Source organism: Littorina saxatilis, linkage group LG3 (genome assembly GCF_037325665.1).
Source record: "Littorina saxatilis isolate snail1 linkage group LG3, US_GU_Lsax_2.0, whole genome shotgun sequence".
Lineage (NCBI taxonomy): Eukaryota > Metazoa > Mollusca > Gastropoda > Littorinimorpha > Littorinidae > Littorina > Littorina saxatilis.
In genome coordinates this window covers 16,988,748-17,010,225 of record NC_090247.1, presented here as the reverse complement: position 1 = coordinate 17,010,225, position 21,478 = coordinate 16,988,748, and the positions used below count along the sequence as shown (strand labels likewise).

At 43.0% G+C, this 21,478-nt stretch overlaps 1 protein-coding gene across 1 annotated transcript in view; it reads left to right on the top strand.

Annotated features, from left to right (window-relative positions):
- Window positions 1-7,227: 7,227 nt before the first annotated feature.
- The window catches only part of LOC138960867 (uncharacterized), a 24,296-nt gene continuing 10,045 nt past the window's right edge, over window positions 7,228-21,478 (top strand). Inside the window, exon 1 of the mRNA XM_070332504.1 lies at window positions 7,228-7,382. The gene's annotated coding sequence lies outside the window, so the exon portion shown is untranslated. The remainder of the gene's footprint in view (window positions 7,383-21,478) is intronic.

Genomic DNA, 21,478 nt, shown 5'->3' with positions numbered 1-21,478 from the left:
TTTTGGAACCCACCACGGCAAGAGCCTTTGCGATTCAGCTGGAGGGGTTCTAAAAAGCTGTTGCACACGAGCTGTTGCGAGCGGAAGGGCCTACATCCAGAATGCGAGCGACATGGTGAACTTCGGCCGTGACAACCTTACCATCAGAAAGGTGTCTGATGAATGTCATCACCTCCTACGGTCCTTTGTTGAGATTGACACACTTGATATTGACAGAAAGGTGAAATCTGAGTCATTGCAAACCTTGGCTGGATCCAGAAGCCTGCATGCAGTAAAGTTAAACAGAAATCAGTTGTCAAAAATCATGAAGAAACAGCTTTCCTGTTTTTGCAGCGACTGTATGGAAGGGGCACCAGACTGCCAGAACAAAGACTTCACGGGTCCTTGGACACCTGCAGCTGTAGCACAACAACAGCAGAAGAAACAAGTGGTCATTCTCAGCGCAACAAAAGCAACGGCACCTACAGCAAAGAAGACTGCACGATCCGACGCAACGAAAGAAACGGCACCTACAGCAAAGAAGACTGCACGACCCGACGCAACGAAAGCAACGGCACCTACAGCAAAGAAGACTGCACGATCTGACGCAACGAAAGCAACGGCACCTACAGCAAAGAAGACTGCACGATCCGACGCAACGAAAGCAACGGCACCTACAGCGAAGGAGACTGCACGATCCGACGCAACGAAAGCAACGGCACCTACAGCGAAGGAGACTGCACGATCCGACGCAACGAAAGCAACGGCACCTACAGCAAAGAAGACTGCACGATCCGACGCAACGAAAGCAACGGCACCTACAGCGAAGGAGACTGCACGATCCGACGCAACGAAAGCAACGGCACCTACAGCGAAGGAGACTGCACGATCCGACGCAACGAAAGCAACGGCACCTACAGCGAAGAAGACTATACGATCTGACGCAACGAAAGCAACGGCACCTACAGCGAAGAAGACTGCACGACCCGACGCAACGAAAGCAACGGCACCTACAGCAAAGAAGACTGCACGATCTGACGCAACGAAAGCAACGGCACCTACAGCAAAGAAGGCAGCACGATCCGACGCAACGAAAGCAACGGCACCTACAGCGAAGAAGACTGCACGATCCGACGCAACGAAAGCAACGGCACCTACAGCGAAGAAAACTGTACGATCCGATGCAACGAAAGCAACGGCACCTACAGCAAAGAAGACTGCACGATCCGACGCAACGACATCAACGGCATCCCCACCGAATAAAATTGCACGATCCGACGCAAGAAAAGCAACTGCATCCCCACCGAAGAAGACTGCACGATCCAACACAAGAAAAGCAACTGCATCTTCCATTCAAAAAGAAAGAGGAAACGCAAGACAGGCGCATTTTTTTCCAACGGTTGCAAAGATCTATGTGCATTGCTGAATCGTTTGGGGAATTACACCAGATCGCAGAGAGACATCTCCAAAAGTTCAATGATTACAGCATCAGTGCTGGGAGGTATTGTGCCAGCTTGTTCCCCATCGATCCAATTTCAGTCGATCTGTATCCTGAAGATGGGCCTGCATTGCATCCTGTGAAAATTTATGGTGATGGCAACTGCCTGGCACGTGCTGGCTCGTTACTGGCGTTTGGAACAGAACTTTACCATGTCGAGATTCGAGTGAGGATTGCGTGCGAACTTGCTCTCTGTTCAGCCATGTACCAGGATGATAACTTTTTGAATGCAGGACATAAGAATGGTAACACTGAGTGGGCTAACATCTATGCACAGTATTCTCCACACTACGCCATGGAAGTTTTGACGCCAAGCGCAGTAAGAGAACTCTACCAGAAAGAAACGCTACTCTGGGTTCGCAATGGAACATACGCTGGTCCATGGCAACTGCATGCACTGAGCAGCGTTCTTGGAACAAGTCTTCAAGGCATCTACCCCTTCTATGGTGGCTTTAATGTTCGTCATCATCTCCATCGACTTGTCTTGCCAAGACAACCAGCAGACGGAGCACCTGCGTTTACCCCAGGCATTATGTGGACTTCAACACATGGCAAGTCTGTGTCTCCTGCAATGTGGCTTCCAAATCACTTTGTCCTCTGTCTACCCAACCTTGCTGACTAAGGTCATCTGCAAACAGTTCCCAAAGCAATGAAACACTGGTAATCTTTCCATAATTATAAAAGTCGATCGTTTTTGCATGTGACTCTATTGTGAGGTCTCGATTTATTCATACGTTTTCGCCAAACTTAAATTTCTTCTTCAAAGTTTTCCACTTTGTCTTTTCTTTAACTGGTTAAAGATCGACAGAACTCTGGTGATTTTATAGCTGCAGGAGTTCCATTGGTGGCAGGTGTTTTCAAGAAGACTGATGCTTTTACATGGACTGGTGTTATCACAAGAACTGGTGCTTCCAAGGGAATTGATGCTTTCACGAGGTCTTGTTGTTCGACAATGACTGGTGCTTCACTCAGCGGATTGCAAATTATACCAATTAACTTAAACTCATGCAAATACTGTGAAAGATTTTCGTGTCCTGGGAATATATTTCATGACCCCACTGTGACCTTGAAATGTGACGCAGGTCTTCCATATTTGTATCATCTATGGAGGATATCAAACCCTGGAAATGTGGAAGTTTCAAAGATGTAGCCCCCAAAACATTCAAAACAATGATACTTTTTACTTTTTGTTCACCTTAGACGGCCTGCTATGACCTTGATATTTGACAAGGGAGAACCAAACTCGCATCATATTTGGATATCATCAAAACATAGAAGTATGGGAAGTTTAAACGCTTTCGCTACAAACCATTTTGAGAAAATTCCAAATTATTCCCTTTTTGACCCGAAGACAACCCCACCGTGACCTTGACATTTGACAAAGGTCACCCATATTTATATCATGTGTGTAGGCTATCAAACTCTGGAAATTTGTGAAGTTTCAAAGATGTAGGCCCAAAAATATAAAAAAACAATGATACATTTTTTTCTCCTCATTAAGACAGTCCTGCTATGACCTTGCTATTTCACAAGAGTAAACCAAATTGAGCATCAGGATTGGATATTATCTCAACAAATAAGTGTGTGACGTTTAAAAGCTGTTGCTTTAAAACTTTTCGAGAAAATACCAATTTATCACTTTCTGACCCGATACGACCCCGCCGTGACCTTGAAATGTGACGAAGGTCAACTACTCTCTCACCATGTCTGGAGGTCATACAATCATACAAGTATGTGAAGTTTCAAAGCTTTGACTTCAACAATATCTGAGAAAACCTCAAATTAAAGAACTTTTGTATGGAGCACATACCGTTTGTGACTGTGATAGCAATAAATGAATTCATGTTGCTAACATACACATTTTATGCGCTTTTACCTTGATTATATTTAATCTACACCCCAATACTCATATGTGAGCTCAGTAGAAATGAAAGTTCTAGAAAAAAAAATGGAAAAAATCAGGTTTATGTCCTTACATGCCACAAGAGACACTCGTCAAGCCTCAAATTAACGGCCAAATAACACAGCCGTTGTGAAAGATTTTCCCTTTTCTCCTTTAGAAACTATATACTGAATGTGTTAAGCAACTCAAAACACCAGTCATTTTACTTTGGATGTACTTTGATTTTCGAAGCTGTCAGACAGCACCTTTTGACATTGGCTCATATATATATCTCCCTCTCTCTCACTCTCTCTCTCTCTCTCTCTCTCTCTCTCTCTCTCTCTCTCTCTCTCTCACTCAATCTCTCTCACTCACTCAATCTCTCTCTCTCTCTCTCATCTCTCTCTCATCTCTCATCTCTCTCTCTCAGTCTCTCTCTCTCTCTCTCTCTCTCTCTCTCTCTCTCTCTCTCTCTCTCTGATAGTTATATTTCACAGGCGTCATATCGTTAGACGATGCGGTAGATTGTCTAAACAGAGGAATGCTCAAGGCCGCGGAGTGCATGAAGCGGACTGTGTACATAGGGCCTCGAAACAGTAAATGGTTTGATGCCGAATGCAAGACAACCAGGAGAAAAACGCGCAGACAGTACAGGCTCTTTAAACACTCGAGGAGTAAAGTGAAGAAAGAATCGACCAGACACTTATATACATGTAGAGAGTAGACAGGCGTACAGATTCTTGCTGGCAAACAAAAGGCAACAATATAAAAAGGACAAGTTGAACTCATTGGTCTCAAAAGCGAGTGATTCAAAGTTATTCTGGGACGAAGTGCGATCAATCAGCGGGCGCAGGCACCAAAAACCAGAGATAAGTAGTAGGGAATGGTTGGACCACTTCAGGTGCATTTTAGGTGGTGAAGGCAACCCGGCTAGCGACCACTCTGAAGTGACCGAGGACACACCCGGCATTGACTATCTAGACGAGCCCATCTGATGAGATAGAGATTGGTATCAAGAAATTGAAATTAAACAAGTCACCCGGGTACGATGGCGTTTGTGCTGGAATGTTAAAGAACTCTTGCCCGAAACTGTTGCCGTTTCTTGTAAAGCTGTTTAACCAAATTTTTGACACAGGCGTTTACCCTTCTGCGTGGTCTTGTGGGATAATTGTCCCAATTCACAAAAGTGGAGACATTAACAACCCTGATAACTACAGAGGCATTACGTTACTGAGCATAGTAGGTAAGTTGTTTGGCAGCATACTAAACAGGCGCTTATCTGACTGGGCGGAAGACAACAGTAGAATTGAGGAGGAACAGGGTGGCTTCAGAAAAGACCACTCTACTGTGGACAATATGTTTGTGCTATATGCTATTGTCCAGAGGTACCTTCTTAAAAGATCGGGTAAGGTCTACATATGTTTCGTAGACTTCCGCAAGGCTTTTGACTCAGTCAATAGGGCTATGTTATGGAATGTATTACGCAAGCACGGGGTTGGCGGAAAGATGTTGAACATCCTGCAAAGTATGTACAAAGGAGTGAAGTCTTGTGTTCGCACCGACGATGGCCCATCGGAGTTTTTCCGTTGTCCATGTGGAGTCCCACAAGGTTCTGTGCTTTCACCAACATTGTTTTCATTCCGGATTAATGAACTGGCACTTGAAATGTTTCAAAACGGTAAACATGGAATACAGTTAACACCTGACGTGATGCAGATTCTCATATTGCTGTTTGCCGACGATGTACTCTTGATATCCTATAGCGCAGCCGTGTTACAGAAACAGATTGATGTGTTACGGATAAGTTTTCCATGACAGTCAACCTGGATAAGACAAAGGTAATCGTTTTTAGAAAAGGAGGATTTTTGGCAGCAAATAAAGCCTGGAAGTACGGAAACGAGGACATAGAGGTTGTGAACAGTTACAAGTACTTGGGGCTAAATTTCACCACAAAATTGTCATTGACGCTAATGGTCAGCGATCTGGCCTCAAAGGCAAAGATAAGGACTGGCCAAATCCTAAGATGTTTGTGGAGGCTAGGCAACATACCTAGAAGCGTATTTTTTAAAATATATGACGCACAGGTCCTCCCGATCTTAATGTATGGATCTGAGCTGTGGGGATTCCCATTTGTTTGCATGCAAGAAGTTTTTGTGTGTAGGACGACAAACACCAAACAAGATGGTATATGGTGACTTAGGCCGCTATCCACTTTATGTCACTTCGTCGGTTCGCTGTATTAAGTATTGGCTGAGAGTGTTACATTTGCCAAGCGAAAGACTCCCAAGGAAAGCATATGACATGATGAAACATTTACAGGGTTATGGCAAGAAAACATGGTCTCATTATTTGAAAGAAATGTTATGCATGTACGGCTTTGGAGATGTCTGGCTGCAACAAGGTGTAGGCGATCTGAATCGATTTATAGCAGTATTCAGACAACGATTGTTTGATTGCTTCCAGCAAGACTGGCACAACAGCATCATGAACTCGGAGCGATTTGAATTTTATTCGCTCTTTAAACAAGAAATTCGCGCTGAAGTGTATATAGACTATATTCAGCTCCGCTGTTTTCGAGATGCATACATACAATTTCGATTTGGTATTTCACCCATAAACACTCACAAATGTCGCTATCGAACTGACGTTGTACCGGGCCTTTTGATTTGCCCTGTATGCAGAGAGGACGTGGAAGACGAGAAACATGTATTGTTTGTATGCAAAGGATATTGTGATTATAGACTTGATGTCAAAATACTAAGAGAAAAAACCCAGAGTGAAGATGCGAACAGTATTAGACGTGTTATGTCTGTAGATAAAGGAGATTCAGTGGTGCATGTGGCCAGATTCTTATATCGTGTTTTTCAAAAAAGAAAAAGTTTTTTGGACTAGTTACCCAATGTGGAACAGGTGAACGAGACGGCGATGTGTTATACATAGTTTGTGCCGTTGAATGTTAGAGCAGGTTTGATTGCAAATAATGTATGCTGGTGTAGTACACCTGTGTTGATGTTGTACCTATTCAAATTGTTGATTTATGCGCTGGAAATGTTTGTAGGTTAGAAAGAGAGAGAAAGAGAGAGAGAGAGAGAGTCTGTGCCGTGGAACGATAGAACATGATTGAAAGCCGATAATGTATGTTAGCACTGTAAACTTGTTTGTCGTTGCACCTATCCATATTGTTAATTCATGCGCTGGATATGTCTTTATGTTTAAGAGAAAGAGAGAGAGAGAGAGAGAGTGAGAGCGTGCGTGCGTTCGTGTGAGTATATATGTTAGAGAGAAAGAGATAAAACCGGGTGATTGTCCATAAATACAAACACACGGCATGTATTACTGACCCCCCCCCTCCCCGTTTAAATAAACCTTGTGTGTTTAATCAATAAAATGTCTTACGTCTTACGTCTTACGTCTCTCTCTCTCTCTCTCTTGCTCTCTCACTCTCTCTCGCTCTCTCACTCTCTCTCTCTCTCTTTCTCTGTCTGTCTGTCTGACTGTCTGACTGTCTGTCTCTGTCTCTGTCTCTGTCTCTGTCTCTCTCTCTCTTTCTCTCTCTCTCTCTCTCTCAACAAGATGGTTAGCAAGGGAAGGGAGGTATGGTTAAGTCTGTGTCCATTAACATTGTTTCAGTCTTAAGTCACCGCCCACATTTGAAATCTACGAAGTGTAAAGCTCTGGACACAGACACGTTTCCCAACAATTAGGTTTGCAAAGGAAATAGGTATGGTTAAGTCAGTGTCAATTAAAATGAATTCACCTTTCAGTGTTGTCACCGCCCACTTTTGAAGTCTGTGACACATTTCCAACAATATGGTTTGAGGTATGGCTCAGTCAGTGGCAATTGATATTGTTTCACCTTTCAGTGAAGTCACCGCCCACTTTTGAAGTCTGCGACGTGTAAGGTTGTGGATTGATACGCGTTTTCCAACATTTCTGACGGGGGCGCACGTTCTGCTGCGGGCATATTACAGCCCGTTACAGGTAGGGTGTCTCGGAGAAGATTTCCAATCTGAGCTCTCAAATGTAAGTATCTTTGGCTCACGTAAGTGTAGCCTATGCGATGCTAACTTTTGTCTGTCTGTGCGTGCGTGCGTATGTATGTGTGTGTGTGTATGTCTGTGGTAGAAACTTTAACATTTGACTGAACACCGAAATACTAATTTTACCGGGTTATTATCCAAGCACCAGCTTCAAAGTATTGAAGCAATCATCAACATTTCGTCGGCACGTATGTAGTTAAAGTGTGTATCCAAAGAAAACGGGTGGTGGGGGGGGGGGGGGGTTTGGGGGGGTAAAACAGGTGACTGGTTTGTGTCGTGTGTGGTATGTAGATTGTAAACAGGGCCCATATTCGTCGCTCGCGTTTCCGTTGGCTGTGTCCTCTCGCAGCGCACGCGCGCGGAGGGCCGTGTGCAAAGCATTGTACAGTGATACTCAAAAAGCCTGCACAGCGTGTTTCCAGTGTGTGCGGCTAGTGTCTCAGTCGCACTCTTGCACCGTCATCACCTATGCTTACTGTGTGTGTGTGTGTGTGTGTGTGTGTGTGTGTGTGTGTGTGTGTGTGTGACGGAGTGATTGAGTTTGTGTTTGTCTATTTCTTACGTGAGCCTTGAAGGCTTCGCCTCTTGTTCCTTAAAGGCACAGTAAGCCTCCCGTAAACCATCACAGAGCTCCCCGAGCGTCTACATATAGTACAAGCATACTTCCATTTGAACGCTCACCGAACGGGAACATCCTGGCTGCTTTCTGTCGAGCGTGAGAAATTTTCAAAGAATTTATTTTCGTGGACTTGGCCTCAACAGCAATGGCGCCTCGTGTTGGTGCTTGACGGCTGTTATGAATACCGGAATTCACGCCCGGACAGTAAGCCTCCCCTAAACCATCACAGATACTGTCAGGCTTTTACACACAGTACAAACACCCTTCCATTTGAACGCTCACCAAACGGGAACATCCTAGGTGCCCTACGTAAAGAGCGAGCAATTTTTAAAGAATTAATTTTGCAGATTGTCTCGAACACTTTTTGGACCCATCCTGAACTCAGGTCAAACATGAGTTACTTCCCTTCGGGTCTCATTCTGTCGATGTAAACTGGCGATAGCCGTCGAATCGATGATTATCAAAATGTTTTTGGACCGTGGTGCGTTTTTGCGCTAGACCTAACTTTTAAAATCTAAATAATAAATTGACAGCTTGTTACACAAACATTCTTTAATCATAAAAGAATTCTTTTTTCATCAAGACAAGATCAGTACAATTCGAAGTTGTGAAAGTTTGAAAAAAGAAAAGCCCGGAAGCAGGGTCACGCAAGGGTCGTAGCAGACGACGCCGGTTTATCAGTGCATATCGCCGTTCCTCTCAACAGTCAAAAGCCATCGCTAGAGTTCTTGTGAACCACAGCCGTTTGTTTCGTGCATAAAAACGTGCTATTGTAAATAGTCGCATTCAAATAACTAACTGACGACTACATTGTGAAAAAGGGAAACTGGATCACACGGGTTCACAATAGCTCAGGGGTAAGATAAACCACGCAAAAATAAATTCTTTGAAAATTTTTCGCTCTTTACGGAGGGCACCTCGGATGTTCTCAATCGGTGAGTGGTTAAATGAAAGGGTGTTTGTACTGTGTGTAAAAGCCTGACCGTATCTGTGATGGTTTACGGGAGGCTTACTGTGCCTTTAAGTATTCTTGTCTACACAATGGCATGTTGGATCAGCATAATTATCAGTTACCACAATCAAAAAACAACAAGTCACGTAAGGCGAAATTACTACATTTAGTCAAGCTGTGGAACTCACAGAGTGAAACAGAACGCACTGCATTTTTTCACAATGACCGTAGTCCGCCGCTTGTGCATAACGGTGTGAAACTGACGAGCCTGTTCAGCGCGGTAGTGGTTTCGCTGTGCTGCATAGCACGCTTTTCTGTACCTCTCTTCGTTTTAACTTTCTGAGCGTGTTTTTAATCCAAACATATCATATCTATATGTTTTTGGAATCAAGAACCGACAAGAAATAAGATGAAATTGTTTTTAAATCGATTTCGGAAATTTAATTTTGATCATAATTTTTATATTTTTAATTTTCAGAGCTTGTTTTTAATCCAAATATAACATATTTATATGTTTTTGGAAACAGGAAATGATGTAAAATAAGATGAACGTAAATTTGGATCATTTTATATAAAAAAAAAAATATTACAATTTTCAGATTAATTAAGTTTTAAACCACCACGCTGAAATGCAATACCGAAGTCCGGCCTTTGTCGAAGATTTCTTTACAATAATGTCAATCAATTTGATTGAAAAATGAGGGTGTGACAGTGCCGCCTCAACTTTTACAAAAAGCCGGATATGACGTCATCAAAAGTATTTATCGAGAAAAAGACAAATCGTCCGAGGATATCATTCTTAGGAACTCTCATGTCAAATTTCATAAAGATCGGTCCAGTAGTTGTCTCTGAATCGCTCTACACACACACACGCACAGACACACACACACACACACACACACACACACACACACACACACACACACATATATACACACACATACACCACGACCCTCGTCTCGATTCCCCCTCAATGTTAAAACAATTAGTCAAAACTTGACTAAATGTAACAAGACTGGTAGATTGGAACGTATTTATTATTAACAAAACAATACGTTACATTTACTAGCACGTAATTTTGCAACGTTGGCAGTCGATCTGTTTTTACATTTAGTCAAGTTTTGACTAAATGTTTTAACGTAGAGGGGGGAATCGAGACGAGGGTCGTGGTGTATATATATATATGTGTGTGTGTGTGTGTATGTGTGTGTGTGTGTGTGTGTGTGTGCATGTGTGTGTGTGTGTGAGTGTGTGTGTGTCTGTGTGTGTCTGTGTCTGTGTCTGTGTCTGTGTGTCTCTGTGTGTGTGTGTAGAGCGATTCAGAGAAAACTACTGGACCGATCTTCATGAAACTTGACATGAGAGATCCTGAGTATGGTATCTCCAGATTTTTTTTTTCTTTTTTTTATAAATAGCTTTGATGACGTCATATCCGGCTTTTTGTGAAAGTTGAGGCGGCACTGTCACGCTCTCATTGTTCAACCAAATTGGTTGAAATTTTGGTCAAGTAATCTTCAACGAAGCCCGGACTTTGGTATTGCATTTCAGCTTGGAGGTTTAAAATTTAATTAATGAGTTTTCTCATTAAAGTTGTCATTAAAATCGATTTTTCGCAAACAGATTTAAAATTGATTGCATCGTATTCTTCATTATATTCTGAATCTAAACATATTTATACATATATCATGTTTACTCTTAAAATGTGATCACAATTAACGAAAATAGATTAATTAGTCTTACGATAAAAATTTTAGAAATCGATCCAAAAATGATTTCATCTTATTCCTTATCATTTCCTGATTCCAAAAACATATAGATATGATAGGTTGTATTCAAAACAAGTTCCGAAAGTTAACAAGAATACAGAAAAGCGCGCTTTCCTGCTTAGCACAATACGCTACCGCGCTATTCTGGCGTGTTAATTTCACTGCGTTTTGCACGTGGAAGGTGAGCGATTTCTGTCGTGTTTTTCCTTTCGCCACTTTCAGTCGCAAAGGACACACAACGAGTTGTGTAGGTTCTGTAGATTTATTAACAGCTGGAACAACGGTGACAATATCTCTCAGCACAGTGTAAGAAAGAACAAGTGCAAGACTGGTAAAGAACAACAATACGTGTGCGCAGCCCTACTTATATAGTTAATGGACATACGAGAATATTCGGGAAACATCGACACTAATCTGGTTAGATCTACACAGTTCCGTCTGTCCGATGAGCATCTACGCTTACGTCATGAGTGACTGCGCACTTAATCAAAGTAAGTTCCATAATGTTCTTTATCCTTCCATTCTTCTTCTTCTTCTACGTTCCCGGTCCTTCCATTCGATTCCAGTGGTATCTAGCGATCTCCACAACACCTCCCCACCTAAACTGATGCTACTCCTCAAGCATCAACAGCAAAGTCTCTCTGTGGGTTTGCGTGTTCTCTTTGACAGTCTTGGATTGTCTGGTCCATACTCTGGAACGGATGGAGTACCTTTGGGTTTGGTCTGTCTCAGGGTTTGTGGCACAGTTTCCAAGATCTCCATGGGGTGATCTGTTACAAGTTCAGAAACAGTGTCCACTTCCTCACCAAGTTCATTGTCTTCCTCAGTGGTGTAGCGTGGCTGTAGCTGTTCCCAGTGTCGTCTCCATACTGGACCATGAGGAATGACCATGACGTTGAAGCAGCGAGTACCCAAAGACTTCTTGATGACTGCTGGTACCCATCGGGGTTGTTTGTCTCGGCGAGGTCCATGGTACATAGCATACACAGGATCTCCGGCCTTGTACTGTCTGGTTACCTTAACGACAGCTTTCAAGTCTGGAGTCATCTGAGACTTGGATGCCTCCTTGGATTGCTTGCCCTGAGCGATGTGGGCTGGCGAGGGCAGCAGAGTGTCGATCCTTGTCCGTAACTGCCTGGAATTCAAGAGTTCACTCGGAGAGAAACCACAGGATGTCGGCGTTCTCCGGTACTGCATCAAGAACTCTTGAAGAGCAAGCTTCGGTGGCAAAGAAGATTTTCTAAGTGCTTGTTTGAATGTCTGCACCAAACGTTCGGCGGCTCCATTGGTAGCAGGATGATATGGTGCCCCTGTCAGGTGCGTGATCCCCCGTTCCTTGCACCAGCTCTGAAATTCTTCAGAAGTGAAGGTCGGCGCGTTGTCAATGACCAGCGTGTGAGGCAATCCAAAATGAGCAAAATCTTCTTCCAGCAGGTCTAGAGTGGCTCTAGAGGACGTGGATGACGTAGGATGAATGCATGGATACTTGGAGTAAGCATCCGTGATCACCAGCCAGTCTCTACCCATGAAGTTGATTGCATGGTCCAGGTGAAAGCGGCTCCACGGCTTTTCTGGTAGCATCCATGGGTGAACTGGAGGCTTGGATGGCTTGTTCTGATGTTCACCGCACGAGTCACATCGTCGAGTAGCCATCTCAATAACAGCATCGATACCGGGCCAGTAAACAGCAGTTCTTGCCAACTGTTTCATGCGTTCCATGTCAAAGTGTCCGAGATGCAGCAGATCAAGGATCTTGGACTGCAGGCTCTGTGGAATCACCACTCTCGATCCATGGACGAGGCATCCGTGGCAGATACTGAGAGAGTCCGACAACTTCCGGAACTTGTTGACATCTTCATTGATCTCAGCGTTCCTTGGTGGCCAGCCTTCACGGACGTAGCGCATCACAGTAGATATCACTGGATCTTTTCCTGACTCTTGACGGAGGATGTTGGCATCCACAGGCTGGACTTGAAGACTGAGAACCTTGATGGCACACACCATGTCCATGTCTTCACCACTTTCCTCCCTGTCGAAGTCGATGTCATCTCCGTATGGCAAGCGACTAAGGGCATCTGCATTGCCATGATCCGCTGTTTTCCGGTACTCGATGGTGTAGTTAAACTGGTTCAGCCACAGGGCCCACCGAGCTAGTCTGTTAGCTGCGAGCAGTGGGGTCACTTTCTTCGGTCCGAACAGTGATGTCAGCGGCTTATGATCTGTCACCAGTATGAACTGACGTCCGTAGAGATACTGGTAGAACTTCCGCAAGCCAAAGATGATGGCCAGGGCTTCCTTGTGGATTTGGCTGTAGTTCCTTTCTGCAGCCGTGAGAGTCTTGGACACGTTGGCGATTGGGCGCTCGCTTCCATCTGGATAGCGATGAAATAGGACTGCTCCAATTCCAACGTTGGACGCGTCACAAGCTAGTCCAAAAGTCTTGTTTGGATCGAAGTGTACCAAAACCTGATCCGAGGAAAGCACATTTTTCAACTGTTCAAATGCTGCCTGATCCTCATCTCTCCACTTCCAGGGGTTCGCCTTCTTCGTCAGGCGGTAGAGCGGCTCTGCCATGCTGGCCAGGTTAGGGATGAACTTCCCGTAAAACTGAACTGAGCCCAAGAAAGACTTCAAGCTTGAGACGTCCGTAGGGGCTGGCATTTTCAAAACTGCCTCGACCTTCGATCCTTTGGAGATCCCTTTGGCCGATAAGGTATGTCCTAGGTATTCCACACTGGCTTGTGCGAACTTGCACTTTTCATGACGACATCTGAGTCCTTTGTCGTTCAGACGAGTGAGCAAACGTTCCAGGTTGCTCAGGTGGTCGTTGGCGTCCTTCCCGCTGACGAGTATATCATCTTGGAAGACGGCAACACCAGGTAGATCACAGGTCAGGTTTTCCATGATCTCTTGAATGTAACCAGGTGCTGACTTTATCCCGAAAGGAAGTCGTTGCTGCAGGAGTACCCCACGGTGAGTGCTGAGGGCTAGCCTGCGTTGACTCTCTGGTGCCAGCTTGATCTGGTTGTAGGCATCAGCAAGATCGATCTTGGTGTATCCGAATCCACCTCCTAGCTTCTGCATCAGTTCCTCTGGGAGTGACATTGGATGACGGTGATCTTCAAGCTGATCATTGATGCCCACTGAGTAGTCACCACAGATCCGTAGCTTGGGCTTCAGGGTGCCCGAGGTTTGTGCCTTACGAATTGGTACCACTGGCGTTCCGTATTCGTTGAACTGGACTGGCTTCCAGACTCCTTTGGCGATGCCTTCTTCGTAGCCTTTGGCGAGGTCATCACGAAGAGCGAAAGGTACCGGACGTGCCTTGTGAAAAATCGGCTTCGCATCAGAGTTGAACATCACGTCCAGTTCGAAGTCCTTGAGACATCCCAATTCTTGTTTGAAGAGATTTGGGAATTTATCAGACAGTCTGTGACAATCTCGTTGCAGGGCAGCATAAGGCGCGTTGGAGGTCGCTGGATGCGTAGGTTTTGCACCCTCACTCTTAGCGTGACTCTCTATGCTCCTCAGTCCTAGAGCATTGTCCACAGAAATTCCCAGAGTCTGGATTGCGTTGCGTCCTAGCAGATTCAGATCAGGGATCTTGGTGACGATGTACGGAATTGAGCTTTGCTTACCAGTCACTGGATCCTTGGTTTGGCCCATGAAAGCTCCCAGCACGGGCAGGTCGTGCTTGCTGGCAGACTCGTAACGATGTGTGACGTCATCCAGCTTCGGTTTTCCTAGTTGTCTCCAGACCGGAAGAGAAACAAAATTTCCCGTAGTTGCGGTGTCCAGTTCCATGGTGAACTGTCGGTCCTGGATTGTTATGGGTACATCCAACCTAGGAGTATCTTGGGAAACTTCACCGAAGATCGCGTTGACAAGCTCTGCTTTCGTGACTCTCTTCACGGAAGCCTGGGAATGTCGTTCCCGATTCTGATGGTGCTTTTTTCTACAGACAGCTTCCAAATGTCCTGTGACGTCACAGTATCGGCATTTGGCTTCTTTGTAGGGGCAGTCTGTTGCTTTGTGGGCCTTTCCACATCGGTAGCACTTCCTGTCTGTGGAATTAGACTGCTTGTGGTTCTTTCGTGGACCCGTAGTCTTGTTCTGGTGGACCTTGTTGACTGGCATGGTCTTGGAACCGTAGACAGTTTCCTTGGCAACCTTCGCTGCGTCTTCAGTCTCAATCGCGACTTGGACAGCACGTGCGAAATCCAGCTCTGTGTCTTTGATCTTGAATAGAGCCTTTAAGACAGCCTCATTGTTGACAGAACATATGAATCTCTGTCTCAGAGCTTCGTCTTGTGGGTTTTTGATCGAAGGAAAGTCACAGGTAGCGGCGTCTTGGCGTATGCGCGCTGCTAACTCCTGGAGAGTTTCGCCTGGCTTCCGTTTCATGTCACTCCAGAACTTGAAACGTTCTCGCACTATGAAGAGTTTCGGGTCGAACTGTTCTTTCATGAATTTGACAATTTCGTCCATTGTCAAATTGTTGATGTCCTTGGGCGGGTTTTGCTGAGTAGCCAGATTTGCCAGTTGTTTGTAGACCGTAGCAGTCGGATTCGTCAAGAAAACTTGAGCCTTGCGCTGCTCCGGCACGGAGTTGGCGACCACAAACGTGCAAAATCTTGACCAGTAGTCAGGCAACAGTTCTGATGTTGCATCAAACGCAACAAAAGATGGTATTGCAGCTGCCTGTGTAGTAATGGGAAAACGTAGATTCGAAGCACTCGGATCGTCGTAGCTTTCCTCCCTGGCAGGAGCTGCGGCACCACTGAACACTTTCATCATCATCTCCATCTGGTGCATTTGTTGCTCCATATCTTCCTTGTGCTGGCGTTGCTGTTGCTCCAACTGCTCCCTTAGAAGCGTTATCAGTTGCTCTGTTTCCGTCAGTTTGCAGTAATAAGTCACTCCGAATAGACAAGGGAAATAACTGTCGGCGACGCCAGTTGTCGTGTTTTTCCTTTCGCCACTCTCAGTCGCAAAGGAGACACACCGAGTTGTGTAGGTTCTGTAGATTTATTAACAGCTGGAACAACGGTGACAATATCTCTCAGCACAGTGTAAGAAAGAACAAGTGCAAGACTGGTAAAGAACAACAATACGTGTGCGCAGCCCTACTTATATAATTAATGGACATACGAGAATATTCGGGAAACATCGACACTAATCTGGTTAGATCTACACAGTTCCGTCTGTCCGATGAGCGTCTACGCTTACGTCATGAGTGACTGCGCACTTAATCAAAGTAAGTTCCATAATGTTCTTTATCCTTCCATTCGATTCCAGTGGTATCTAGTGATCTCCACGACAATTTCCTTCTCGCAGGGATTGACGAAGCTGTACTGTCTTGGTAAAAAACTACATTGCGTTCAGTTTCATTCCGTGAGTTCGACAGCTTGACTAAATGTAGTAATTTCGCCTTGCGCTGTGAAAGGAGCGGTAGCCTCCCCTGTCACAATCGCCCCCGTTTGAAATGAACTTCGTCCCGAAGTTCCGAACCGAGGGACCACTGTCCATCCCAAGTTCGCAGAATGGGAACAGCACGAACATGTTCAGTGGTCATATTATGCCATTACCTGAACATATCATGCCGAGTCCCATTCCTGCTCGCAAGCGCCAGATGTAACCGTGTGCCGAAACACTACGATCACCTCGGGAAGCGAAGTGCAATTAAACAGGTTTGATTATATTAGGGCTAATTTCTTAGCCCTATAAAAACTGTTATGCAAACCCGAAGGTTTCCATGAACATACAGACAATCGGAAACCACCAGACCCCATCACAAACAGAATTCTACAAACCACGGGTGTTGACCTAAAGGCCAACAACTCGGGTGCAGAGTCTGCTGTGAAAGGAGCGGTAGCCTCCCCTGTCACACATGATTTTCATATTTTTTACATGTTCATAAAGAGTTTTTTGTGCTCTATCCAGTGGTGAAAACCATTTTAGAAAAGAGTGAAAACTGTTTGAGTTATAAGCCTGTGACTAAGGTGACCCTCACACTGTTACCAGACACTCCCCGGACTTAAATTAAGCCTAGCGCAGAACCGCGCGAGGTGACATGCGACTCATTTCGTGGTGGAGGGTCACATATGGTCATGGCTCAGAAAAGGTGTCGAATTTGTGGGACACTTGAGTCACAAATACAAACTCTTGGATTACTTTCCATTTTGGGGTCCAGCAAAACTGTTTATGTGTTTAGTTGTGTCTGGGCAGTAACAATGTATTTTCATCAATTACTGCGGAATGAATTGCATTTTAAATTTTAACTGGAGTGTGTTACATAACACCGTGTCACACATTGTTTTCTAATATACAGTTAACAGTAAACCTATTACACAATAAAAGTTAACTGCATTAGTTAGTATCTACCTTGATCTTCATTTGTGAAAAGTGGCATTCCCCGACAGCAATAATCTGCATATCTAGGTACCCTAGGAATGTGTGTATGTTACATGAACACCAATAAACAAAACAACGATCAAACAAGTACTCAAAGAACTGAAAAGATTACTGTTTCAGCAGTCAATCAATTCTTAGTTCCACACACTTCATACGGACAGTCTGCAAAAAAAAATCAAATCAGAACAAGATGTGAAAATGTATTCAAACAAAAATCAACTTTCTGTGTCTCACAACACAGACATTCAAAACTGCTAAATTCCTATTTATTTTACACACACAACCTTAGAAATACATGTAATGGGAAGAGAAACAAGTACATAATAGTAAAGAGTTGAAATGCATCAATGATACCGGACCCGTTATTCCCATTATCAGTTATCTGTCAAGTCATTCCTAAAAGTTTCCAATGAGTGTGTTACATTTCACCAAAAAAATCAAACTTTAGGACACTGTCAAGATATTCACATGAAAAATGCATGCAAAAGAATGAAAAATGAAAGAGCAAAACCATAACAACCTAACAATGATGTCTTATGACTTCTACCATGCTCCAATTCACAATACAGAGAAGATTTTCTCACTTTTGACACTGAGTGTGTTACATTTCACCAAAAAAGTCTTACTTCACATTATTTTGTAAGGTATAAAGCATATATCCATCCACTTGGTAATGAAAACAATACACTGTGCAAAAAAACTTGATAAACCCAACAAAAAAATCTTAGGTTGAAGGCGGATTTTGAAGTTATCAAGGAAAATGCTGTTTATTCGCCAATGAGTGTGTTACAAAACACTGTCATAACATGAACAAAACGTTGTTCATATTCAGTGCATTCAGTTAATTGTGAAATTAATTATAAGAATGACACCATGGTTGCTACACAACTATTGAAACTATTGTTGACACATTCCGACAGCAATAATCTGCATATCTCGGTACCCTAGGCAAGTGTGTGTGTTACATGAACACCAATAAACAAAACAACGATCAAACAAGTACTCAAAGAACTGAAAATTACCAATCCTTCAAAGTAAATTGTAACAAGAAGGGCAAAGCCCATACGACTCACATGCTTGACCTTTACATGACCTTGACCTTCAGGGTCAAGGTCAAATAACTAAACCTAGCAATGACATCATACACTAAGAACTGCTTTACACATTTTTCCTACCAAAATACATGTGACCTTGACTCAAGGTCAAGGTCATCCAAGGTCATGCAACACAAAGCTGTTAATTCAAGACATAGGAAGTACAATGGTGCTTATTTGCTCTTTCTACCATGAGATATGGTCACTTTTAGTGGTTCACTACCTTATTTTGGTCACATTTCATAAGGGTCAAAGTGACCTTGACCTTGATCATATGTGACCAAATGTGTCTCATGAGGAAAGCATAACATGTGCTTTTAAGTTTGAAACAGTTATCTTCCATAGTTCAGGGTCAAGGTCACTTCAAAATATGTATACAATCCAACTTTGAAGAGCTCCTGTGACCTTGACCTTGAGGCAAGGTAAACCAAACTGGTATCAAAAGATGGGGCTTACTTTGCCCTATATATCATATATAGGTGAGGTATTGAATCTCAAAAACTTCAGAGAAAATGTGAAAAATGTGAAAAATAGCTGTTTTTTAGACAACATTTATGGCCCCTGCGACCTTGACCTTGAAGCAAGGTCAAGATGCTATGTATGTTTTTTGGGGCCTTGTCATCATACACCATCTTGCCAAATTTGGTACTGATAGACTGAATAGTGTCCAAGAAATATCCAACGTTAAAGTTTTCCGGACGGACGGACGACTCGGGTGAGTACATACTCACTTTTGCTTCGCATGTGAGTCAAAAAAACACTCTAATTCAAAACAATAAACGCAGACATCCTTTTCTGTTTACTTGATTCATTCCTTACTTTGTTCCAGCAAGATTTAAATAATTTTCAAGATAACTGTACAAACTATTGGAGTGTGTTACCTCTCACGATGTGCGAGTGGTGTGAGTAACACACTCAACACTGTTCCTAAAAAAAACCACTCTAATTCAAAACAATAAACGCAGACATCATTTTCTGTTTACTTGATTCATTCCTTACTTTGTTCCAGCAAGATTTAATTAATTTTCAAGATAACTCTACAAACGATTGGAGTGTGTTACCTCTCACGATGTGCGAGTGGTGTGAGTAACACACTCATCACTGTTCCTAAAAAAAAACCTCTAATTCAAAACAATAAACGCAGACATCATTTTCTGTTTACTTGATTCATTCCTTACTTTGTTCCAGCAAGATTTAAATAATTTTCAAGATAACTGTACAAACTATTGGAGTGTGTTACCTCTCACGAAGTGCGAGTGGTGTGAGTAACACACTCAACACTGTTCCTAAAAAAAACCCTCTAATTCAAACAATAAACGCAGACATCATTTTCTGTTTACTTGATTCATTCCTTACTTTGTTCCAGCAAGATTTAAATAATTTTCAAGATAACTCTACAAACGATTGGAGTGTGTTACCTCTCACGATGTGCGAGTGGTGTGAGTAACACACTCAACACTGTTCCTAAAAAAAACCACTCTAATTCAAAACAATAAACGCAGACATCATTTTCTGTTTACTTGATTCATTCCTTACTTTGTTCCAGCAAGATTTAAATAATTTTCAAGATAACTCTACAAACGATTGGAGTGTGTTACCTCTCACGATGTGCGAGTGGTGTGAGTAACACACTCAACACTGTTCCTAAAAAAACCCACTCTAATTCAAAACAATAAACGCAGACATCATTTTCTGTTTACTTGACTCATTCCTTACTTTGTTCCAGCAAGATTTAAATAATTTTCAAGATAACTCTACAAACGATTGGAGTGTGTTACCTCTCACGATGTGCGAGTGGTGTGAGTAACGCACTCAATGTAAAAAAACATATATTTCTTTTTCCTGTAATTTATTTCATTAAATTGGCATGAAAACAAAGCACAAGGTGAACTGTATGGAAAGACTATAGAAAAGGCCAGAAAAAACACATGCAATGACATGAACGCTGAATAACTTGGGAAATTGGTTGAATCGTCTCAAACATATGTCTTTAAAAATCAAAATAAAGAAAAATCTTTGTCCTAAAAAATGCAAATTTTATCAAAACAAATCACAATAACACTTCTAACTTTCAGATGAAAAAAAAAGGAAGTAAGTTGTTATTTAGTGAAAATAACAGTGTTTCAAACTGCAGGTGAGTACGTTACATACAACGAAAAACCAGTGGTTTTTATCTTGGCCGTTTACGTCCATCTCCTCCATGCCACACTGAGTTCTGAGTTCGAGACAGTCAATGCAACTTTGTAGCAGACGATAGAACAGTTGTTTCCATCGTTGGAAGTCAGGAACATGTCGATAAACAACTTTGATTTACGTTGTTACTTTTCGCGGTAACACGAAAGTACACAACAACGAACTTAAGACTTATTTTCATTGCTTTGTCTTCTGTGTTTGTGCATATTTTTTGTTTTAAGTAGTAGATTGTTCTTTCTTGTCCAAGTTTATCGCTTAGTTCAACGTCTGTCATCATTATTAAAAGCGCGGCAAAAGCTAAAACTGCCTACGTGACTCCAAACACGAAAAGTAACATACTCACCGTTGGATCTAAACTTGATCTCAGCCGACTGTTGGGGTGAGGTACTGGTTATCGTGCAGTATGTAAACAATAACTAACACCTTCTCTTTCCCTCTCCATCAAGTTCGTATCCAAGCAGTGTGTGTAGTACGCACAAATACGACGTTTCGACACCAAGTAAAAAAGTGTCCCAACTTCCGGCCCAAAAATCGACGTAAATTCACTCTACTATTGCGCCTTGCTCGAAAACAAAGTCATCAAACCTTTCGGTTTCTACCAGAATAGTAACTGTATTCATATCTGCACCCCCTGTCAGTACTTTCAAAGGTAGAATAAACCATAACTGAGCGTGTGGGGCGTTTGAATGGGGCAAGGGTGGAGTTCGACGCCATTTCTGAGCCGTGACCATATGTGAACCAATGTCAACAATGTGCACAAGACTGTAAACCCTGCCTTTTTGCAAAATGTAATTATTCATGATTCAGTCTCTGATTAAGTTGAACAATAAAACGGCCAGTTGGCAAGGCTCAACAATATTTGGTTTCATTCTCAAACCACCTTAACAAAACAAAGAATCAAACGTGATTGGATTGGTTTCAAACGGAAACATCAATATTGACATTCCAGTGTTCTATGTTCGATTATTAATAACGATCAAGACAGCCATAGACATCTTATACGCTACGTATACAAAACATTTTAACACAGCCGGAAGCAGC